This window comes from Rana temporaria, unplaced genomic scaffold (assembly GCF_905171775.1).
Source record: "Rana temporaria unplaced genomic scaffold, aRanTem1.1, whole genome shotgun sequence".
Taxonomy (NCBI): domain Eukaryota; kingdom Metazoa; phylum Chordata; class Amphibia; order Anura; family Ranidae; genus Rana; species Rana temporaria.
This window is the reverse complement of record NW_024404773.1, coordinates 14,371-31,202: the sequence shown is the minus strand read 5'-3', so window position 1 is coordinate 31,202 and position 16,832 is coordinate 14,371. Positions and strand designations below refer to the sequence as shown.

The window sequence follows — 16,832 nt, the reverse complement described above, 5'->3', positions numbered from 1 at the left end:
GAGCGCTCGCTTAGCATGCGAGAGGTAGCGGGATCGATGCCCGCATTCTCCAAACGCAGCCTTCCCGGTTTCCCTGGGAGGCACCTTGCTTTTGAGTTTGTTGGCGAAGCTTGGAACTTTCCTGCCTCTAGCCAACATGAGACAATATTCCATTAGGCCAAAAGTTGCCAGCGCCATGCTTATGCTGAGAGTTATGGACACATTGAATCACCAGAATGGGCTTCAGGTTCTCTTTGTGTGTGTGAAAGGAAGCCCTTTGGCCCCGCAAGCAAATATCAATTGGCATAAGAAAAGTCAACGTAGCAGAGGATGGTTTCGATCCATCGACCTCTGGGTTATGGGCCCAGCACGCTTCCGCTGCGCCACTCTGCTCTTGTTGTTGAGGGTCAGCCATGACCAAATGTGGATCTAGTTTGCTACCTTTCCCACAGAGAGTGGCTCCATCTGGTAAAGTCACAACAATGTAGCGGACGAGGCGTTTCCATTGATTTCCACAAGCTAATCTAAAAGTCAATCGTGGTGGGCCAAAGCTGGACTCTCCTAGGCCAGCTGAGCGAGGGCGGTGTGGGGGCGTGCACCAGACGTGGCGCATTGGTGGTTCAGTGGTAGAATTCTCGCCTGCCACGCGGGAGGCCCGGGTTCGATTCCCGGCCAATGCAATTATGGTCCCCTTGTCATTTTGGAAACCACCTTCTGCTCATGTCCTGGTGTCTAGCAGCCTGAGCAGCTTGTGGATTCAGTCAAACTGCTTCTATTACGCACAGCGCATAAGAGGACGGGGATCAGCCACTGCGCCAACAACAAGCTCGAGCAAAGGGGGATTAGCTCAAGTGGTAGAGCGCTCGCTTAGCATGCGAGAGGTAGCGGGATCGATGCCCGCATTCTCCAAACGCAGCCTTCCCGGTTTCCCTGGGAGGCACCTTGCTTTTGAGTTTGTTGGCGAAGCTTGGAACTTTCCTGCCTCTAGCCAACATGAGACAATATTCCATTAGGCCAAAAGTTGCCAGCGCCATGCTTATGCTGAGAGTTATGGACACATTGAATCACCAGAATGGGCTTCAGGTTCTCTTTGTGTGTGTGAAAGGAAGCCCTTTGGCCCCGCAAGCAAATATCAATTGGCATAAGAAAAGTCAACGTAGCAGAGGATGGTTTCGATCCATCGACCTCTGGGTTATGGGCCCAGCACGCTTCCGCTGCGCCACTCTGCTCTTGTTGTTGAGGGTCAGCCATGACCAAATGTGGATCTAGTTTGCTACCTTTCCCACAGAGAGTGGCTCCATCTGGTAAAGTCACAACAATGTAGCGGACGAGGCGTTTCCATTGATTTCCACAAGCTAATCTAAAAGTCAATCGTGGTGGGCCAAAGCTGGACTCTCCTAGGCCAGCTGAGCGAGGGCGGTGTGGGGGCGTGCACCAGACGTGGCGCATTGGTGGTTCAGTGGTAGAATTCTCGCCTGCCACGCGGGAGGCCCGGGTTCGATTCCCGGCCAATGCAATTATGGTCCCCTTGTCATTTTGGAAACCACCTTCTGCTCATGTCCTGGTGTCTAGCAGCCTGAGCAGCTTGTGGATTCAGTCAAACTGCTTCTATTACGCACAGCGCATAAGAGGACGGGGATCAGCCACTGCGCCAACAACAAGCTCGAGCAAAGGGGGATTAGCTCAAGTGGTAGAGCGCTCGCTTAGCATGCGAGAGGTAGCGGGATCGATGCCCGCATTCTCCAAACGCAGCCTTCCCGGTTTCCCTGGGAGGCACCTTGCTTTTGAGTTTGTTGGCGAAGCTTGGAACTTTCCTGCCTCTAGCCAACATGAGACAATATTCCATTAGGCCAAAAGTTGCCAGCGCCATGCTTATGCTGAGAGTTATGGACACATTGAATCACCAGAATCGGCTTCAGGTTCTCTTTGTGTGTGTGAAAGGAAGCCCTTTGGCCCCGCAAGCAAATATCAATTGGCATAAGAAAAGTCAACGTAGCAGAGGATGGTTTCGATCCATCGACCTCTGGGTTATGGGCCCAGCACGCTTCCGCTGCGCCACTCTGCTCTTGTTGTTGAGGGTCAGCCATGACCAAATGTGGATCTAGTTTGCTACCTTTCCCACAGAGAGTGGCTCCATCTGGTAAAGTCACAACAATGTAGCGGACGAGGCGTTTCCATTGATTTCCACAAGCTAATCTAAAAGTCAATCGTGGTGGGCCAAAGCTGGACTCTCCTAGGCCAGCTGAGCGAGGGCGGTGTGGGGGCGTGCACCAGACGTGGCGCATTGGTGGTTCAGTGGTAGAATTCTCGCCTGCCACGCGGGAGGCCCGGGTTCGATTCCCGGCCAATGCAATTATGGTCCCCTTGTCATTTTGGAAACCACCTTCTGCTCATGTCCTGGTGTCTAGCAGCCTGAGCAGCTTGTGGATTCAGTCAAACTGCTTCTATTACGCACAGCGCATAAGAGGACGGGGATCAGCCACTGCGCCAACAACAAGCTCGAGCAAAGGGGGATTAGCTCAAGTGGTAGAGCGCTCGCTTAGCATGCGAGAGGTAGCGGGATCGATGCCCGCATTCTCCAAACGCAGCCTTCCCGGTTTCCCTGGGAGGCACCTTGCTTTTGAGTTTGTTGGCGAAGCTTGGAACTTTCCTGCCTCTAGCCAACATGAGACAATATTCCATTAGGCCAAAAGTTGCCAGCGCCATGCTTATGCTGAGAGTTATGGACACATTGAATCACCAGAATGGGCTTCAGGTTCTCTTTGTGTGTGTGAAAGGAAGCCCTTTGGCCCCGCAAGCAAATATCAATTGGCATAAGAAAAGTCAACGTAGCAGAGGATGGTTTCGATCCATCGACCTCTGGGTTATGGGCCCAGCACGCTTCCGCTGCGCCACTCTGCTCTTGTTGTTGAGGGTCAGCCATGACCAAATGTGGATCTAGTTTGCTACCTTTCCCACAGAGAGTGGCTCCATCTGGTAAAGTCACAACAATGTAGCGGACGAGGCGTTTCCATTGATTTCCACAAGCTAATCTAAAAGTCAATCGTGGTGGGCCAAAGCTGGACTCTCCTAGGCCAGCTGAGCGAGGGCGGTGTGGGGGCGTGCACCAGACGTGGCGCATTGGTGGTTCAGTGGTAGAATTCTCGCCTGCCACGCGGGAGGCCCGGGTTCGATTCCCGGCCAATGCAATTATGGTCCCCTTGTCATTTTGGAAACCACCTTCTGCTCATGTCCTGGTGTCTAGCAGCCTGAGCAGCTTGTGGATTCAGTCAAACTGCTTCTATTACGCACAGCGCATAAGAGGACGGGGATCAGCCACTGCGCCAACAACAAGCTCGAGCAAAGGGGGATTAGCTCAAGTGGTAGAGCGCTCGCTTAGCATGCGAGAGGTAGCGGGATCGATGCCCGCATTCTCCAAACGCAGCCTTCCCGGTTTCCCTGGGAGGCACCTTGCTTTTGAGTTTGTTGGCGAAGCTTGGAACTTTCCTGCCTCTAGCCAACATGAGACAATATTCCATTAGGCCAAAAGTTGCCAGCGCCATGCTTATGCTGAGAGTTATGGACACATTGAATCACCAGAATCGGCTTCAGGTTCTCTTTGTGTGTGTGAAAGGAAGCCCTTTGGCCCCGCAAGCAAATATCAATTGGCATAAGAAAAGTCAACATAGCAGAGGATGGTTTCGATCCATCGACCTCTGGGTTATGGGCCCAGCACGCTTCCGCTGCGCCACTCTGCTCTTGTTGTTGAGGGTCAGCCATGACCAAATGTGGATCTAGTTTGCTACCTTTCCCACAGAGAGTGGCTCCATCTGGTAAAGTCACAACAATGTAGCGGACGAGGCGTTTCCATTGATTTCCACAAGCTAATCTAAAAGTCAATCGTGGTGGGCCAAAGCTGGACTCTCCTAGGCCAGCTGAGCGAGGGCGGTGTGGGGGCGTGCACCAGACGTGGCGCATTGGTGGTTCAGTGGTAGAATTCTCGCCTGCCACGCGGGAGGCCCGGGTTCGATTCCCGGCCAATGCAATTATGGTCCCCTTGTCATTTTGGAAACCACCTTCTGCTCATGTCCTGGTGTCTAGCAGCCTGAGCAGCTTGTGGATTCAGTCAAACTGCTTCTATTACGCACAGCGCATAAGAGGACGGGGATCAGCCACTGCGCCAACAACAAGCTCGAGCAAAGGGGGATTAGCTCAAGTGGTAGAGCGCTCGCTTAGCATGCGAGAGGTAGCGGGATCGATGCCCGCATTCTCCAAACGCAGCCTTCCCGGTTTCCCTGGGAGGCACCTTGCTTTTGAGTTTGTTGGCGAAGCTTGGAACTTTCCTGCCTCTAGCCAACATGAGACAATATTCCATTAGGCCAAAAGTTGCCAGCGCCATGCTTATGCTGAGAGTTATGGACACATTGAATCACCAGAATCGGCTTCAGGTTCTCTTTGTGTGTGTGAAAGGAAGCCCTTTGGCCCCGCAAGCAAATATCAATTGGCATAAGAAAAGTCAACGTAGCAGAGGATGGTTTCGATCCATCGACCTCTGGGTTATGGGCCCAGCACGCTTCCGCTGCGCCACTCTGCTCTTGTTGTTGAGGGTCAGCCATGACCAAATGTGGATCTAGTTTGCTACCTTTCCCACAGAGAGTGGCTCCATCTGGTAAAGTCACAACAATGTAGCGGACGAGGCGTTTCCATTGATTTCCACAAGCTAATCTAAAAGTCAATCGTGGTGGGCCAAAGCTGGACTCTCCTAGGCCAGCTGAGCGAGGGCGGTGTGGGGGCGTGCACCAGACGTGGCGCATTGGTGGTTCAGTGGTAGAATTCTCGCCTGCCACGCGGGAGGCCCGGGTTCGATTCCCGGCCAATGCAATTATGGTCCCCTTGTCATTTTGGAAACCACCTTCTGCTCATGTCCTGGTGTCTAGCAGCCTGAGCAGCTTGTGGATTCAGTCAAACTGCTTCTATTACGCACAGCGCATAAGAGGACGGGGATCAGCCACTGCGCCAACAACAAGCTCGAGCAAAGGGGGATTAGCTCAAGTGGTAGAGCGCTCGCTTAGCATGCGAGAGGTAGCGGGATCGATGCCCGCATTCTCCAAACGCAGCCTTCCCGGTTTCCCTGGGAGGCACCTTGCTTTTGAGTTTGTTGGCGAAGCTTGGAACTTTCCTGCCTCTAGCCAACATGAGACAATATTCCATTAGGCCAAAAGTTGCCAGCGCCATGCTTATGCTGAGAGTTATGGACACATTGAATCACCAGAATGGGCTTCAGGTTCTCTTTGTGTGTGTGAAAGGAAGCCCTTTGGCCCCGCAAGCAAATATCAATTGGCATAAGAAAAGTCAACGTAGCAGAGGATGGTTTCGATCCATCGACCTCTGGGTTATGGGCCCAGCACGCTTCCGCTGCGCCACTCTGCTCTTGTTGTTGAGGGTCAGCCATGACCAAATGTGGATCTAGTTTGCTACCTTTCCCACAGAGAGTGGCTCCATCTGGTAAAGTCACAACAATGTAGCGGACGAGGCGTTTCCATTGATTTCCACAAGCTAATCTAAAAGTCAATCGTGGTGGGCCAAAGCTGGACTCTCCTAGGCCAGCTGAGCGAGGGCGGTGTGGGGGCGTGCACCAGACGTGGCGCATTGGTGGTTCAGTGGTAGAATTCTCGCCTGCCACGCGGGAGGCCCGGGTTCGATTCCCGGCCAATGCAATTATGGTCCCCTTGTCATTTTGGAAACCACCTTCTGCTCATGTCCTGGTGTCTAGCAGCCTGAGCAGCTTGTGGATTCAGTCAAACTGCTTCTATTACGCACAGCGCATAAGAGGACGGGGATCAGCCACTGCGCCAACAACAAGCTCGAGCAAAGGGGGATTAGCTCAAGTGGTAGAGCGCTCGCTTAGCATGCGAGAGGTAGCGGGATCGATGCCCGCATTCTCCAAACGCAGCCTTCCCGGTTTCCCTGGGAGGCACCTTGCTTTTGAGTTTGTTGGCGAAGCTTGGAACTTTCCTGCCTCTAGCCAACATGAGACAATATTCCATTAGGCCAAAAGTTGCCAGCGCCATGCTTATGCTGAGAGTTATGGACACATTGAATCACCAGAATGGGCTTCAGGTTCTCTTTGTGTGTGTGAAAGGAAGCCCTTTGGCCCCGCAAGCAAATATCAATTGGCATAAGAAAAGGCAACGTAGCAGAGGATGGCTTCGATCCATCGACCTCTGGGTTATGGGCCCAGCACGCTTCCGCTGCGCCACTCTGCTCTTGTTGTTGAGGGTCAGCCATGACCAAATGTGGATCTAGTTTGCTACCTTTCCCACAGAGAGTGGCTCCATCTGGTAAAGTCACAACAATGTAGCGGACGAGGCGTTTCCATTGATTTCCACAAGCTAATCTAAAAGTCAATCGTGGTGGGCCAAAGCTGGACTCTCCTAGGCCAGCTGAGCGAGGGCGGTGTGGGGGCGTGCACCAGACGTGGCGCATTGGTGGTTCAGTGGTAGAATTCTCGCCTGCCACGCGGGAGGCCCGGGTTCGATTCCCGGCCAATGCAATTATGGTCCCCTTGTCATTTTGGAAACCACCTTCTGCTCATGTCCTGGTGTCTAGCAGCCTGAGCAGCTTGTGGATTCAGTCAAACTGCTTCTATTTAGACATGTGCAATTTTTTAAGTTACGAATACGTTTTCCGTTATTTTTCGTTATTTTCGTTGATTCGGTAACCAACGAATGAACGAACGGCTTAGCTAAAATTATAACGAATAACGATATTTCCCTAGTTAACGAATATGGAAAACAACGAATATACGAAACTGTTAAATGTAAAAAAGCAGAAACAACGAAAGAAAAAATGAACGAAAACACAGAATTAACGAAAACACCGAACACCCCCCATAAAATCATAATTACGAAAAAATAAACGAAAATGCAAACTTACTATTACTAATAGTCGAATAACGAAATGAAAACAACTAAAATGCCGAACAAAGAATAAAATACGAAAATCGAATCTAACGAAAAATAACTTACGAATCTTCGTAAAACGTAAATGAAAACAACGAATTTTAATAAATAAGGTAATTTCAGTTTCGTTTCTCCTAAAATACTTCTGGACATTGACCAATAGCCACTCAGCCCTGTCCCTTCCCCTGAAGAGGTTTGTTCCTTCCCCCAATGAGCTTCTTTCTCATTATCTAGTGGCTCCTTGACCTTGTGTCTTTTTCTAGGCTAGACTGCATTTCATTCCATCCAGAGTCCAGATAGGGTGTCTTTGGGTAGGTTGCACCGGTTTTGTGGATCTTAGAGCTAATTTGTAGTTGTTATAGAGAACTTCTTAAGCATACTCTAGATTCTCATTCCTAGATTTGTAATTGTAATATCTCTGACATATTTTAGTTTTCTCCTACGTCAGACTGCATTCTAGACAGGGTGTGTGTGGTGTTGGATTTGTGACTCAGTGACTCACTCATTGGTGACACTTAGAAATTATACATTTATACTTATTATGCAGTGCTCACTGATTACTATTCATTTTTTCTCATATTTTCTGCAGTTATTTTTTCCCCTTTTGTGAGACAGTGTAGGACTGTGTTTTATTATCTTGCCTATATATTTTTTTTACTTTAGCATAGCCACCAGTGCCATTATAGTCTAGTACTAGGCCAGCCCAGGCAGCAGCCAGTACTCTACTAAGATATAAATGGTGGTGGTAGAAGTTGATTAGTAGAGCTTTGTTGCATTTTAATCCTGACCAATTGTGTAAGGCCTGATAAATCAACAATCATACTCCATCCTCAATACCTTTATTTTTCAGAATACATTATCATTTGTATTTTTTTCTGAAAAAAAACACAATAATAATATTTCTAATATAACATTTTTTGTACTTTTCCCACTTATTCTCACATTCTCACCATGAGGAAAGCAACAGAGGAAAAAGTTGAGTGTGACACAGCAACAACAACTTCTGAATATAGGCCAACTGTAACCCCAGATGTTTTTTACAAGACATGCCGGTCACGGGCAGTTCCTGCAAAGGTTGTTGCTAGTGTCCATAATTTTAGGCAGCCAAAACTTGAAATTTTACAGCTTGAGGAGGAGCAAATTGCTCAGCCTCCAGATGTAAAAACAGCACACAATATATTGGAAACAGATAATAGCAGCATCTTTTTTCATTCTCATAGTTCAGTATCTAATCCTAATCCAAGTAGGCACCTGGCAGAACAGGATGCTGCTAAAGTAGAATTACCTGAGAGTCTGACCCTTGAAGGCCTTGACCTTGAAGGAATTGATTTAGATTTTAATATAGAGGATAATGCACAACTTGTAAACCAAATTCATCAGGATATTATATCTATGAGTCCTTACTCCTCTGCCCCTGAGTCCCCTCTGTTATTTCCCGACTCCTCACCTTCAAAAAAAAAATTGCCTGCACCATTACAAACCTCTTCAGGCTTAGTTGTTTTGCCTAAATGTCTTTCATATCCAAGTAGTGCAACTGCCACCATTGTTAGCCCACCAAATTCCTCCAAAGACCCGGAAGCTGCACATACCCATCAGCCAGAGGCAATTGTAAAACAATCCTCACCGGCCACTGGGAACCGCAGATCAAAAATATGGGAACATTTTGTTACTGTTGGTGACGGGCGCATGGTGAAATGCAAATTATGTGGCAGGGAAGTGAGCCGTGGGAGAGACATAGCCCATTTAACCAATGCCGGGATGAATTACCATTTCCGTGCACACCATACACCGGTGCTGCTGAGAGAAGAAAGTGGAGTTGCAGCTCCACCTAGTAAAAAGAGAGGAAGCAGCAACACTACTGCTGCCATTAACCCCAAAAGGCTCAACAAGGGGCAGGAAGATGAAGGGACTTCTTGTGTAGTTGACACATGTCGCCCCATTCCTTTACAGCAGCCCACGCTGCAACAATTTCCCAGTTTCCAATCAAGGGGTATGTCTCGTCAACAGTCCCTTAAAATCACCCGTCTGATAGGGGAACTTATAGCAGTTGGGGGAGCACCCTTTAATATAGTTGAAGGACATACATTTAAAAACCTCATGAAGGTGGTTGCACCTCACTATGTTCTCCCCTGCCGTACTACCTTTAGTAGGAAAATTGTACCCTCTTTATATAATTCCTGTGTTGGATTACTGAAAGAGGAGCTGGGCAGAGCAGCTGGCCAGTCTGTCCATTTTACTACAGACTTGTGGAGCGCTCCCAGTGGGCAACATGCCTTTTTGTCATTGACGGCTCACTGGTGGCAGCCCAAGGAGTCACAACCAAACAAACCAAAAGCAGGAATGAGAAGCACAGGTGCTAAGGCAGCAGAACCTCCTGAGCATGGGCAACGCACATTCTTGTTGCATGCTGAAGTCATGGACGACCAGCACACTGCTGTAAATATTTTACGTGCACTTCAGAAAATGGTGGCGCAGTGGCTTGGGGAGGAGTCAGGCACACGGGCAAAGATGGGCTTTATAGTCACTGATGCTGCAGCAAACATGCTCAAGGCAGTGCGAGATGGCAGATTTGTTGGCATTCGTTGCTCTGCACACGCCCTGCATCTCGTTGTGAAGTCTGCTTTGGACGATGAAAGTGAAACATCAAAATTGTCTGCTATCTTAGACAGTTGTAGAAAAATAGCAGCCCATTTTCATCGTAGTGTGAAAGACAGTCACATACTCAGACTTGAGCAGAGTAAGGCTTGCGTTCCACAGCACCGCTTGAAGGTAGATGTAGCCACTCGTTGGAACTCCACTTTGGAGATGCTCGAACGTATCATGGAACAGCAAAAGCCAATACACGCCATGTCAAATGAACATGTTATTGGTGTAGCAAGGCCAATAAGCAGGGAGGAGTGGAAAATAATTAGTCAGGTGGTGGCTGTGCTTAGCCACTTCCGAGATGTAACAGAAAAATTGAGCCTAGAGAATGCAAGTCTGGCTCAAGTAATCCCTCTCTACATCTATCTTATCACTAAGATGGATGGCTTTCTAAACAAAAGCGAGCCCTTGCCTGGCGGCATAGTTCAAGATGTAGCTGCAATTATAAAGAGACTGAGGGGACAATTGAATAGAAGGATGAACGAGCTCATAGAGGCATGCCCTGAGCTAATGCTTGCCTCTATGTGCGATCCACGCATTAAAGGAAAAATGGCAATAATTCAGAGTTCCCTTACCACCTATAGGGATCTATTAATTCAGAGGGTGTTTGACAGTCACCGAAAATTGTTTAGGCCGGCAGAGGGTGAAGAGGAAGAAGATCAGGAGGAGCCTGATAGTGACATTGTGCCACCATCACCTACTGTTATTAGTACAACCACTGCTGAGCATTCCACTAGAAGACCTGACGTTTGGAGTTTGGCATTACATACTTTAGTTGGACCCACAAAAATGCCCACCATGAAAAGAAGCATTGTGTCAGATCATGTTAAATTATACTTGTCTGAACCCCATTTGGCCTCCACTACAGATCCATTAGAGTATTGGGATGAGAAAAGGGGTATTTGGCCTGCTCTTTCTGTGGTGGCACAAGAGCTACTTTCTTGCCCCCCGACCTCTGTGCAAAGTGAGCGTGTATTTTCTATCACAGGAAATATTCTGTGCCCACAGAGGTCCCAGCTGGCCCCACAGCTGATGGAGCAGATGGCATTTCTGAAAGTCAATCTTCCAAAGCTGGGCTACCCAGAACTAAGCTTTACAACAGAATAATTCTAATTATACTACTTCTTAAGTTCTTATGTTTATCAAATCGATAAAGATATTGTTAATAATTTACCTGTTCCAAGTATAGATGGCGATGCCAAAAAATAAATACAACAAAACCAAATATAGTGCATGTCATGATATACTGTATGTACCAAAAGTAATGTTACATGAATACAATATACGATAAAGTATCAATCACAATGTAGATACAGCAAGCATGAGAAGCTGTGATCAGCCACAGTCTATATAATTCAAAGATTTATTTTTTGTTGGGTGGGCAACATTGATTACCTCAACATTTTATTTACTATTTTTTTTTTATAATTTCCTGACCCCAGGCCCCCCCCCCAAATAATTCAGAGGTTGTAAATAGGGTTGTCCAGATACCGATACCAGTATCGGTATCGGGACCGATACCGAGTATTTGCGCTAGTACTCGTACTCGCGCAAATACTCCCGATACCAAAATAGAATACTTTTTTTTTTTTTTTTTTTGTTACATCGAACACAAATTGGATGGCACCATTGGATGGCACTGATAGGTGGCACTGGCATTGATTGAATGGCACTCATAAATGGATGGCACTGATAGGTGGCACTGGCATTGATTGGGTGGCACTGATGAGATGCACTAATAAGCTGCCTCCCTGCACTGATGCACTAATGGGCACTGATCTGCACTGATAGGTGGCACTGGCTAGCTGCACTTTTGGGCACTGGCACATGAGCTGCACTGACAGTGATCACTCCTTCAATGATATGTAGTTTTCCAGTACAGTATGCTAAAAAAACAGCCCCACACCATGATGTACCAGTTCTTCATAATTCTAAAGAAAATATCTTTGGTCTGTATTGTGGTTTGAAAACGGTCACATGACATTAAAAAAAGTATCGGTATTCGGTATCGGCGACTACTTGAAAAAAAGTATCGGTACTTGTACTCGGTCCTAAAAAAGTGGTATCGGGACAACCCTAGTTGTAAACATGAAAAAAGAGTTTATACTGTAAGGGTGATCCTAGCTTGTTAGGCTCTCAATCTCTAACTTTGAGATTTTAGCTTTTGAAATACAAATATTTAATAATGTGGTTGCAAGCCCACTTTAAATAAAATACAAAAATAAAATACGTGCAAGACAAAGGCAAATACCTGCATACTATATCATAATGAGCTAGTATGCATAGCATACTAGCTCATTATGTAATACCACTGATCGGCGAAAACCTCGCTGCGGTGGCCGACACAACGGCTGGCGACATGTAATCCCGCTGTTAAACGTGCAGGTTTAGCGTCTTTGGGCAATCACAGCGCAAAACCCGGAAGTAACTCCGGGCCTACATGCTGCTGCCCGATGATGTGTCGGCCACTGCAGCGGGGGCTTTGATCGCAGGTGAGTATTACATAATCAGCTTCTATGCTATGCACGCAGGTCTGCCAGTCCTGGCATGACCACCTTAAGAAAATGCACGATCGTTCTAAATTATCCCCTAAACCATGAATGGAGGTATTTCAAGCACCTACATACAGGTAAGCATTAATATAGTCTTCCAGGTAGCTAAAAGTACTATATATTTATTCATTTCTGTTGATATATCTATTTTGAATCCTGACATGCACTATGTTTGTTTTTGTTGATTTTATTATTTCCCATCACATCTTACAACTTGCAAACGTTTGAATTGAAGTAGATCTATGCATAAGGGTAATAATAATAATAATAATAATAATAATAATAATAATAATAATAATAATTAATAAATAATAATAGTTTTTGTTTACATTCACAAATCCAATATCTACTACCACCGTTTGCAAGAATGTTATCAACCCAAGCTGGGGTTAGTTTGTTTATTTTTCATTCGTTTTTGGAGTAAAGTTTTGACTCCTTGGCTCTGAAATTAAGCCACAAAAAAAAAAAAGCTACCATTCCATAAAGAAACCTACTCCACAATTCCACGGCTCGCAATACTCCCACAAACACTGGGGCTCTCCTCCTACTGTGCTCTTGCTGCAGTGCAGACTGCTGCCACCTGCCCTCAAAGAAGAAATATTACAGTTCACGTTTGGAAGACATCTCACCACACTATGGATTTAATCCTGGTTAAGTATGTTGCCTGTGGCACCCTTAAACACGTGAGTGGCTTATCAATTTTCCCCTACTCACCTTCCATCATTCCATTAATTATTTCTTCTAATTTATATCCCTCTCTCTTTTTTTGCAGTTGCAATTTACTGACGTCATGTCTCACATGCATGCCTAACATTGGACCTGGATGTGGTTTAGGAGGAAGCAAATAGAAAAACACATGAGGTTTTTTCAGCACTTCATAGTAAGTATTAAGACTAAGAGTAAACCCCACTTAGGATGTTATAATGATATACTTGTATGACTTTTTTTTTTAAATAAATCACATTTATTTGTCATTGTGTGTGAGTGAGTATGGGGTTAGTCTGTGTGTTTAAGGGTCAATGTGAGTATGTCTGTGTTTTTCTGTGATTAAGTGTCTGGGTCAGTCTGGCTTTGTTTACAAGGCACTTCATTTATTGGCCAGTGTGTCTGTCAGTTAAAGTGTGTGTCGTCTTTATGGGTCAGTGTGTGTCACTGTGTATATGTATATTTTAAGTGGGTGTGAGTAAGTATATTGGTGTGTGTCATGGAATGCATAATGTGCAAAAATGTTATTTTGATGTATATATGGAATACAGTTGTGTTACTTATTTTAGGTTTTTTGACATCGAAATAATTTCTTCTATGCCATTGTCAGTGTATCACCTCCACACTTCCCAGAGCTACAAATCTAAACTCATGCTCTATCATGGCCCTGGTATTTTGATTCCATTCTGACCACCAGGGATCTGAATGCTGCTCAGCTCCATGCAAGGTAAGAACAGGGAGACTGGGAACTGTATTATCTTTTGGAATAGTGATTAAAATTCCATTGCAGGGGGCGTGGCCGGGATGTAGAGAGGAACGGACGTGCTAAGCTTGTGCTCCTGCCATCCGTGCACAGTATCCGTCCCCATCCTCGATTCCAAGAGCCATCCTGCTCAGCAAAATTCTCCCTCCTGTCTGGGGGGCTCCCCCGGTCCTCCCGATGCCCGGCAAGCGCAACTCGGCTAAGAAGGTGACGAGTTATTCGTCCCGTTTTCCGCCGCTGACCACACGCGCGGCGGCCATCTTGGAGCCTTCCTCATCTTCTCCGGCCTCGGTAGCGGTGCAGACAGAGTCCTGGATGGCGGATCTTGAGGCCCTGGACCTGGAGGAGTCACAGATGGAGGTGAGGAGTCCCCCGGGGCAGCTGGAAGGCCGATCCACCGCCGCGATCCTGGCGGCCATTGCAGACAGCAAATCCTCTGTAGAGGGTAAGATAGACACGCTGGCTATAGAGTGTGGGCTCATAAGGCAGGACATGGATAAATTCAGGGGCCGCCTGTCTGAGGCAGAGCAACGCTTGTCAGTGATGGAGGACACAGTGGCTTCCACCTCTCATTCTGTTGGGGAACTACAACAGCAGGTCAGAGTCCTGATGGCCCGTTCTGAAGATGCCGAGAACCGCCTGCGCCGCAATAATGTGCGGGTGGTTGGGCTCCCTGAGGGCGCAGAGGGCGCCAACCCGGTGGAGTTTGCAGAATCCTTCTTTAAGGATCTTCTGGGCCTGCGGAACCTGTCACCTGTATATGTGGTGGAACGCGCCCACAGGGTACCTGCCGGTAGGAGGCCTGCAGGCGCATGGCCGCGTGCCTTCCTTGTCCGCCTGCTTAACTTCAGGGACCGGGACACGATCCTGGCCGAGGCCCGTAAACACCCTGAACTGAAACATGAAAATGCTGTGATTCACCTGTATCCTGACTTCTCACAAGAGCTGCAGAAGAAGCGGCGCTCCTTCACAGACGTCCGTCGACGCTTGAGAGAGAAGGGCCTGGTATACAGCATGCTCTATCCTAGCCGTCTGAAGGTGATTCACAGGGGCTCAGCAAAATTTTTTGATTCTCCGATGGAAGCGGTGGATTGGCTGGATTCACTGGCCTGAGGAGGTGTTGAGGTGGCGATGTGATCGACCTGGGAGGAGAAGTCACTTACCTGTCTACGATGTCCTTGCTGGGAGCAGTGGTTCCATGCTGCAGTGTTTGAATGATATGCTCCGGTTACACTTTGTTGTGGAACTCCATAGCTGAAAGCTGGTTGGAATGTTACGAGCGGTCAATCATCCGTTCCGGACAGGAGCAGCAGGTACGGTTAAGCACGGATTGAAAATCCCGCGTGATTCCCTGAAACCCCCCACAACCTTTTTTTTTCTTTTTTGAAGTGGATGGACTTTTGAGACGTTCCACGGCTGTTCTATACGTTTTGGGTACAAAGTTTCTCCGGCGGTGAAACCGTTTTTTAGTTTGGTTCGCCTGGAGCAAACAGGGCGTTGGGGCTTGTGTGATGTTTTTTTCACTGTACTTTTGCCAGATGTTTTTAATTTTTCTTACTGGCATGTTTTGTTTCCCCCCCCCTCTTTTTTTTACCTTTCCCCCCCCCCTTCCTTTTTTTACCCTTGGGACATTGACTTTTTGCCTTCACCTTTCCCCTGCTTTGGGGCCTCGCCCCATGTGCGTGTTACAGTGTGTGATACCCTTCATGACACGTATATTGAACCATTGAAATATGTTACCCTGTGGCTCTCTGTGTCCAGACTCCCCCCCCCTGACTGGCTTGATTCGTGTGCCCCTCCTGTCCTTCAAATATTTTTCTTTTCCAGACCCAATGAATGATATTAAACTAGTATCGTGGAATGTCCGCGGTTTAAACTCTAAATTCAAACGCTCTTTAGTCCTGCAGTACCTCAAATCCCTGAACCCCCATATTGTCCTCCTGCAGGAAACCCACCTGGTGGGTAGTAAAACCCTTTCCCTGAACAGGAGCTGGATACAGAGGGCAGTGCACTCCACTTACTCCTCATACGCCAGAGGTGTGGTCATCTTGCTGCATAAGAAATTGCAATGTAATATAGAACATGTGGTGACGGACCCTCAAGGGAGGTATGCTATTATAGTCCTCACCGTAGACTCTCAGCTGTTGGCTATAGCAAATGTTTACATCCCTCCCCCCTTTCACAAGGAGGTGTTGTACCTGGTTTTAGAGAAGATTGTCACCTTTGGTCCACTAAAATTGCTAGTGGCTGGAGATTTTAATAATGTGATCGATTATGAGCTGGACACTTCTAACCCGAACCGGGTGCGGAATCTAGATCTCGGGCACTGGGCAGATGTGGCGGCTTTGGAGGAGGTGTGGCGGTGGAAACATCCTGGTGAGAGAGGTTACTCCTATCTTTCCCACGTCAGCTCATCCTCCTCCCGTATTGATCTGGCCTTTGCGAATCCGGCCCTCCTGCCGCTGGTGACCGATGTTGGTTACCTGGCCGGGGGTCTCTCGGATCACACCCCCTTGCAGGTGACGCTGTGCCGCCCTGGGGGGGGTAGTCGGAGGATCTGGAGACTACACCCGGGGTGGGTTGATGAACCATCGGTTGAGCCGCTGGTTGCCGGCCATATTGCTGAGTACTGGGAGGTCAATGACGGCTCTACGGGTAGGCACATGGTATGGGATGCATTTAAAGCGACCACCCGGGCTGTGTACATTGCTGCTATCAAGGCTGCTAGGACTGAGAAGAATTCAGAGTCGGAGGCGCTCCAGGTCCATGAGGTTCGGTGTGCGAAGGCTCATGCTGAGGCGCCCTCTGCCTCCACACTCGCGGAGTTGCAGATGGCCAGAAGGGCCTTCTTGGTTCATCAGCAATCTCTTACGCAATGCATGTTTAAATGTAAGGCGGAAGACTTATTTGAGAAGGGGGACAAGAACGGAAAATTGCTGGCATACTTAGCGGCAGATGCTAGGCCTCATGTGGCAATTCCTTGCATACACACGGCAGGAGGAGCCTTGGTGGGGGACAGGGAGGGGATAATGCAGGCTTTTGTGTCCTACTACTCTGACCTCTATGCGGCTATCCCACAGTATGACAATCAGGTTCTGACGGACCTGCTGGACTCCTTTCCGATCCCGGTGTTGCCTGGGGAGGCGGTGGAGCTCCTGGAGGCCCCTTTTTCTCCTAAGGAGCTGACTGTGGCTATTGCTTCCTTCCCAAATGGAAAGGCACCGGGCCCTGATGGGATTCCGGCAGAGT

At 47.9% G+C, this 16,832-nt stretch overlaps 23 non-coding genes across 23 annotated transcripts; 15 read left to right on the top strand and 8 right to left on the bottom strand.

Annotated features, from left to right (window-relative positions):
• Positions 1 to 300: 300 nt before the first annotated feature.
• TRNAM-CAU lies at positions 301 to 372 on the bottom strand. Its single transcript has one exon. It is a non-coding gene; the product is annotated as a tRNA-Met (tRNA).
• Positions 373 to 588: 216 nt separating this feature from the next.
• Positions 589 to 659, top strand: TRNAG-GCC. The gene has a single exon. It is a non-coding gene; the product is annotated as a tRNA-Gly (tRNA).
• A 156-nt stretch (positions 660 to 815) lies between these two features.
• TRNAA-AGC lies at positions 816 to 888 on the top strand. Its single transcript has one exon. It is a non-coding gene; the product is annotated as a tRNA-Ala (tRNA).
• A 248-nt stretch (positions 889 to 1,136) lies between these two features.
• Positions 1,137 to 1,208, bottom strand: TRNAM-CAU. The gene has a single exon. It is a non-coding gene; the product is annotated as a tRNA-Met (tRNA).
• A 216-nt stretch (positions 1,209 to 1,424) lies between these two features.
• Positions 1,425 to 1,495, top strand: TRNAG-GCC. The gene has a single exon. It is a non-coding gene; the product is annotated as a tRNA-Gly (tRNA).
• A 156-nt stretch (positions 1,496 to 1,651) lies between these two features.
• TRNAA-AGC lies at positions 1,652 to 1,724 on the top strand. Its single transcript has one exon. It is a non-coding gene; the product is annotated as a tRNA-Ala (tRNA).
• A 248-nt stretch (positions 1,725 to 1,972) lies between these two features.
• Positions 1,973 to 2,044, bottom strand: TRNAM-CAU. The gene has a single exon. It is a non-coding gene; the product is annotated as a tRNA-Met (tRNA).
• Positions 2,045 to 2,260: 216 nt separating this feature from the next.
• On the top strand, positions 2,261 to 2,331 carry TRNAG-GCC. The gene has a single exon. It is a non-coding gene; the product is annotated as a tRNA-Gly (tRNA).
• A 156-nt stretch (positions 2,332 to 2,487) lies between these two features.
• Positions 2,488 to 2,560, top strand: TRNAA-AGC. Its single transcript has one exon. It is a non-coding gene; the product is annotated as a tRNA-Ala (tRNA).
• A 248-nt stretch (positions 2,561 to 2,808) lies between these two features.
• TRNAM-CAU lies at positions 2,809 to 2,880 on the bottom strand. The gene has a single exon. It is a non-coding gene; the product is annotated as a tRNA-Met (tRNA).
• Positions 2,881 to 3,096: 216 nt separating this feature from the next.
• On the top strand, positions 3,097 to 3,167 carry TRNAG-GCC. Its single transcript has one exon. It is a non-coding gene; the product is annotated as a tRNA-Gly (tRNA).
• Positions 3,168 to 3,323: 156 nt separating this feature from the next.
• TRNAA-AGC lies at positions 3,324 to 3,396 on the top strand. Its single transcript has one exon. It is a non-coding gene; the product is annotated as a tRNA-Ala (tRNA).
• Positions 3,397 to 3,644: 248 nt separating this feature from the next.
• On the bottom strand, positions 3,645 to 3,716 carry TRNAM-CAU. The gene has a single exon. It is a non-coding gene; the product is annotated as a tRNA-Met (tRNA).
• Positions 3,717 to 3,932: 216 nt separating this feature from the next.
• On the top strand, positions 3,933 to 4,003 carry TRNAG-GCC. The gene has a single exon. It is a non-coding gene; the product is annotated as a tRNA-Gly (tRNA).
• Positions 4,004 to 4,159: 156 nt separating this feature from the next.
• TRNAA-AGC lies at positions 4,160 to 4,232 on the top strand. The gene has a single exon. It is a non-coding gene; the product is annotated as a tRNA-Ala (tRNA).
• Positions 4,233 to 4,480: 248 nt separating this feature from the next.
• Positions 4,481 to 4,552, bottom strand: TRNAM-CAU. Its single transcript has one exon. It is a non-coding gene; the product is annotated as a tRNA-Met (tRNA).
• Positions 4,553 to 4,768: 216 nt separating this feature from the next.
• Positions 4,769 to 4,839, top strand: TRNAG-GCC. Its single transcript has one exon. It is a non-coding gene; the product is annotated as a tRNA-Gly (tRNA).
• Positions 4,840 to 4,995: 156 nt separating this feature from the next.
• TRNAA-AGC lies at positions 4,996 to 5,068 on the top strand. The gene has a single exon. It is a non-coding gene; the product is annotated as a tRNA-Ala (tRNA).
• A 248-nt stretch (positions 5,069 to 5,316) lies between these two features.
• On the bottom strand, positions 5,317 to 5,388 carry TRNAM-CAU. The gene has a single exon. It is a non-coding gene; the product is annotated as a tRNA-Met (tRNA).
• A 216-nt stretch (positions 5,389 to 5,604) lies between these two features.
• TRNAG-GCC lies at positions 5,605 to 5,675 on the top strand. Its single transcript has one exon. It is a non-coding gene; the product is annotated as a tRNA-Gly (tRNA).
• A 156-nt stretch (positions 5,676 to 5,831) lies between these two features.
• Positions 5,832 to 5,904, top strand: TRNAA-AGC. The gene has a single exon. It is a non-coding gene; the product is annotated as a tRNA-Ala (tRNA).
• Positions 5,905 to 6,152: 248 nt separating this feature from the next.
• Positions 6,153 to 6,224, bottom strand: TRNAM-CAU. The gene has a single exon. It is a non-coding gene; the product is annotated as a tRNA-Met (tRNA).
• Positions 6,225 to 6,440: 216 nt separating this feature from the next.
• On the top strand, positions 6,441 to 6,511 carry TRNAG-GCC. The gene has a single exon. It is a non-coding gene; the product is annotated as a tRNA-Gly (tRNA).
• Positions 6,512 to 16,832: the final 10,321 nt, after the last annotated feature.